This window comes from Camelus ferus, chromosome 17 (assembly GCF_009834535.1).
Source record: "Camelus ferus isolate YT-003-E chromosome 17, BCGSAC_Cfer_1.0, whole genome shotgun sequence".
NCBI classification, from domain to species: Eukaryota; Metazoa; Chordata; class Mammalia; order Artiodactyla; family Camelidae; genus Camelus; species Camelus ferus.
Window position 1 is genome coordinate 546,584 of NC_045712.1, and position 5,935 is coordinate 552,518.

Here is a 5,935-nt window from a genome sequence, read left to right on the forward strand (position 1 = left end):
CTTTCTCCTTTGTAAATTTCAAATTTACAATCTATACTCCATCTGAAACTTATTTTTGTGAGATAAAAATTTAGCTACTTTTCTCTAAATAGATTAATTCTCCACAGTTTATGAATAATTTATGTTTTCCTTCTTATATGAAATGTCATCAGTAAAAAGTTCTAAAATGTTACATATATTTGCATGTTTGGGCATTTTCTGTTCCATTCATTTATCTATCTTTTCAGTTGTTAGTAAATGAATAATTTGTGTATAGCTTTTATTATGTTGAGATATGTTCCCTCCATATCCACTTTGGTGAGGGTTTTTATCATAAATGAGTGTTGAATTTTATCAAATGATTTTTCTGCATCTATTGAGATGATCATGAGGTTTTTGTCCTTTCTCTTGTTGCTGTGATGTATTACATTGCTTGATTTGTGTATGTTGTACCAACCTTATTTCCCTGGGATGAACCTCACTTGGTCATGATGTATAATCTTTTCTATGTGCTGTTGGATTCTATTTGCAAATATTTTGGTGAGGATTTTGGCATCTATGTTCATCAGTGATATTGGCCTATAATTCTCTTTTTGGGTAGTGTCTATTCCTGGTTTTGGTATCAGGGTGATGGTGGCCTCATAGAATGAGTTTGGGAGTATTCACTCCTTTTCAATCTTCTGGAAGAATTTAAGAAGTACTGGTATGAATTCTTCTTTGTATTTGGTAGAATTCCCTGGTGAAGCCATCCGGTCCTGGACTTTTATTTTTAGGGAGGTTTTTTATTCCTATTTCAATTTCATTTATAGTGATCACTTTGTTCAAGTGGTCAGTCTCTTCTTGATTCAGTCTTGGTGGACAGTATGTTTCCAGAAATTGTCTATCTCATCTAGGTTATCCACTATGGTTCCATAGAGTTTTTCATAATATTTTCATATGATTTTTTATATTTCTATTTTATTGGTTGTAATTTCTCCATTTTCCTTTCTTATTTTGGTAATTTGTGCTCTCTCTTCTTTCTTCTTTTTGAGTTTGCTCAGAAGTTTTTCAATTTTATTTATTGTTTCAAAAAACCAGCTTTTGGTTTGATTTTTCTGTTTTTTAATCTCTATTTGATTTATTTCCTCCCTGATCTTTATAATTTCCTTCCTTCTGCTGCCTTTTGGGTCTTTTTGTTCTTCTTTTTCTAGTTCTTTCAGCTGGTGGTTAAATTGTTTATTTGAGATTGTTCTTTTATGAGGAAGGCTTGTATCAATATAAGCTTCCCTCTTAGCACTGCCTTTGCTGTGTCCCATAAATTTTGTGTGGTTGTGCTGTCATTGTCATTTGTCTCAAGGTATTTCTTTATTTCAGCTTTGAATTCCTCATTGACCCTTTGGTTTTTTAATAGCATATTGTTTAATCTCCATGCTTTCCTTTTGTTCTCCTTTGTTTCTCTGTTGTTGATATCTAGCCTCATGGCCTTGTGGTCAGTAAAGATGCTTGAGATAATTTCTATATTCTTTAAATTTTTGAGGTTTCTTTTGTGCCCAATTACATGATCAATCCTAGAAAATGTTCCACGTAAACTTGAAAAGAATGCATATCCTATTTTGGGGGGTGTAATGCTCTGAAAATATCCACCACATCTAATATTTCTGTTGTATTATTTAATTTCTGTTTTGGCTTATTTATTTGCAGTCTGGAAGATCTGCTTAGTGATGTTAATACGGTGTTAAAATCTCCAAAAATGATTGTATTTCCATCAATATCCCCCTTTATCTGTTTTAGTAATTGTTTTATGTTTTTAGGTGCTCCTATATTGGGCACATATATATTAACAATTGTAATATCCTCACCTTGTATTACTCTTCTAATCATTATAAAATGTCTTTCTTTATCTTTCTTTATGGCCTTTGTTTTAAAGTCTATTTTGTCTGAAATCAGTACTGCTACAACTGCCTTTTTGGCTTTTCCATTTGCATAGGCTATTCTTTTCCATCCTCTCTCTCTCAATCTATATGTGTCCTTCTCCCTAATGTGGGTCAAGGTATGCTTCATATTGTAGGCTCTTGCTTTATTACCCACTCTGCCACTCTATGTCTTTTGACTGGAGCATTTAGAATAGCTATATATGGCATAACTACAGCTAGCATACTACTCAATGGTGAAAAACTCAAAACCTTGCCACTAAACACTGGGACAAGACAAGGGTGCCCACTATCACCACTCCTATTCATCATATTCTTGGAAGTCTTAGCCACAGCAATCAGGCAACAGACGGAAATCAAAGGCATCCAGATTGGAAAAGAAGTGGTAAAAGTATCAGTATATGCTGCTGACTTGTTACTAGATATAGAAAACCATAATAGGTGCATACAAAAACTACTAGAGCTGTTCAAAGAATCCAGCAAGGTAGCAGGTTACAAGAATAACGTTCAAAAATCAGTTGTATTTCTTTACACTAATGAATCAAAAGAAAAAGAAAGTAAAGAAACAATCCTCTTTAAAATAGCACCCAAATTAATAAAATATCTTGGAATAAATCTAAACAAGGAGGTGAAAGAATTGTACAGAAAACAATAAGCCATTGATGAAAGCAATCACAGTAGACTTTAGAAAATGGAAAGATATCCCATGCTCTCGGATTGGAAGAATTAATATTGTTAAAATGGTCACACTACCCAAGGCAATCTACAGATGTAATGCAATCCCTATCCAATTACTGAAGACATATTTCACAGAACTAGAACAAATCATAATCAAATTTAAATGGAACAATCAAAGACCTAGAAATGCCAAAGCATTAATGAAGAGAAAGAAAGAGGCTGAAAGAATAACTCTCCTAGTACTTCAGATGATACTATAGAGCTACAGTCATCAAGACAGCATGATATTGGCACAAAAACAGACCTATAGACCAATGGAACAGAATAGAGAGCCCAGAAATTAACCCACAATCTTTTGGTCAACTAATCTTTGACAAAGGAGGCAAGAATATACAATGGAATAAAGACAGTCTCTTCAGCAAATGGTGTTCGGAATACTGGACAGCAGCATGTAAAGCATTGAAGCTAGAACACTCCCTTACACCATACACAAAAATCAACTCAAAATGGATCAAAGGCTTAACACAAAACAAGATAAAATAAACCTCCTAGAAGAAAACATATTCAAAACATTACCTGACATACATCTGAAAATGTTCTTGAGAACAATGTACTAAAGCAATAGAAATAAAAGCAAGAGTAAAGAAGGGGACCTAATGAAACTTACAAGCTCCTTTCCAGCAAAGGAAACCAGAAGTAAAACAAAAAGACAATCTACAGAATAGGGGAAAATTTTTGCAAGTGAAACTGACAAAGGCTTGATCGCCCGAATATATATGCAGCTCAGATGACTAAATAAGAAACATTGAAACAGCCCAAACCAAAAGTAGGCGAAAGATCTAAAGCAATTTTCCAAGGAAGACATACAATGATCGATAAGAACATGAAAAAATGCTCAATATCACTAATTATCAGACAAATGCAAATCAAATCTATAATGAGGTATCAAGTAACACCAGTCAGAATGGCCATCATTCAAAAATCCACAAATGACAAACGCTGGAGAAGCTGTGGAGAAAGGGGAACCCTCCTACACCGCTGGTGGGAATGCAGTTTGGTGCAGCCACTGTGGAATATAGTATGGAGATTCTTCAAAAGACTAGGAATAGACTTATCATATGACCCAGGAATCTCACTCCTGGACATATATCCAGAAAGAAGCCTACTTCAGGATGACACCTGCACCCCAGTATTCATAGCAGCAGTATTTACGATAGCCAAGACATGGAGACAGCCTAAATGTCCATCGACAGATGACTGGATAAAGGATAGTTGGTACATTTATACAATGAATAGAACTTCGTCATAAAAACCAACAACAAAATGCCATTTGCAGCAACATGGATGATCCTGGAGAATGTCATTCTAAGTGAAGTAAGCCAGAAAGAGAAAGAAATATACCATATGAGGTCGGTCATATGTGGAATCTAAAAATAAATAAATAAATAATAACAAACAAAGCATAACTACAAAACAGAAATAGACTCATAGACATAGAATGCCAACTTGTGGTTGCCAAGGCAATGGAGGGTTGGAAGGGATAGGTGGGATTTCAAAATTGTAGAATAGATAAACAAGATTATGCTGTATAGCACAGGGAAATATATACAAGATCTTATGGTAGCTCACAGAAGAAAAAATGTGACAATGAATATTTATATTTTCATGTATAAGTGAAAAATTGTGCTCTACACTGGAATTTGACACAACATTATAAACTGATTATAAATCAATAAAAAATGTTTAAAAAAAACAGTTCATATATTTTAATAACAAAACCAAATACAACTCAATCCAAAAATGGTCAAAAGACCTAAGCAAGCTTTTCCTGTATGAAGACATATGAATGGCCAATAGATGTATGAAAATTGTTCAATATTCCTAATTGTCAGAAAAATGCAAATCAAAACTACAATGATGTATCACCTCACAGCAGTCAGAATAGCCATCATTCAAAAGTCCACAAATGATAAATGCTGGAGAGAATGTGGAGAAAAAGAACCCTCACACATTACTGTTAGGAATGTAGTTTGGTTCCACCATGATGGAAAAAAGTATGGAGATTTCTCAGAAAACTAAAAACAACCCTACTTCTGGGAATATATCTGGACGTAACTGTAATGGAAAAAGATACATGCACCCTAATGTTCATAGTAGCCCTGTATACAATTGCTAAGACATTGAAGCAACCTAAATGTCCATCAACAGAAGAATGGATAAAGAAGTCATGGTATATTTATACAATGGAATATTACTCAGCCATAGAAAAGAATAAAATAATACCATTTGCTGCAACATAGATGCACCTATAGATTGCCATTCTAAGTGAAGTAAGCCAGAAAGAGAAAGAAAAATACCATATGATATCACAAATATGTGGAATTAAAAAAAAAACAGGAAAAAAGAAAACACCATTAGCTCATCTACAAAACAGAAACAGACTCTCCGACTTAGTAAACAAATTTTTGGTTGTAGGGAAAGGGTGATGGAGGGAATAAATTTGGTCATTTGCTATTTACAGATGTTAGCCACTATATATAAAAATAAATTTTTTAAAAAGTTTCTTTTGTATAGCACAGGGAACTATGCTCAATATGTTGTAATAACCCTCGAAGGAAAAAAAATACTAAAGTGAATATATTTATGTATATGCAAGACTGGGACATCATGCTGTACACCAGAAATTGACACATTGTAAGTGACTGTCCTTCAATAAAAAAAAATATAAGACCTTTAAAACTGACAAATGAATACTACACAGGCTCAATAAGCTCATTGGATTACAAACATAAGAAAAACAACACCAGAAAGAATTACCCTTCTACACTAATTATAATAAAATCATAAAAAATAAAGGGGAAAAAAGACAAAGAAACAACCTGAAAATCATCAGGAAGGGATACAAAGCAGAAACAAAGAAAAAAGTTTGCATCAAAGAAGAAAAAATTAAATTGGTATCTAATTTCACACATGTATCACATCTTTGATGCACTGAAAGGATATAATGATGATGGCATACGAAATATTGCTTGGGAAAAAAAGAGAAAATGAAAACATTTATTTAAAAAGGGGAAAATCCTGGATAAAAAGAAGGAGAAGCAGAAACACAGTAGAAATAACAAAATTAATAAATCTGTGCCTAGCACCAAATAAATAAAAATATATAAAGCAATAACAATATGTGATAGGCTTAATATAATTTATAATATATATTTATTTACATAAATTATATATATATTAGTTTGTTGTATATATATATATATATAACTTATAAACACAATAACCTGGAAGTCAGCAGGGGGTAGATCGGGTTCTTGATATATCTTGGAAGAAGCTATAATTACATATGTCAAAAAACACTACATTTA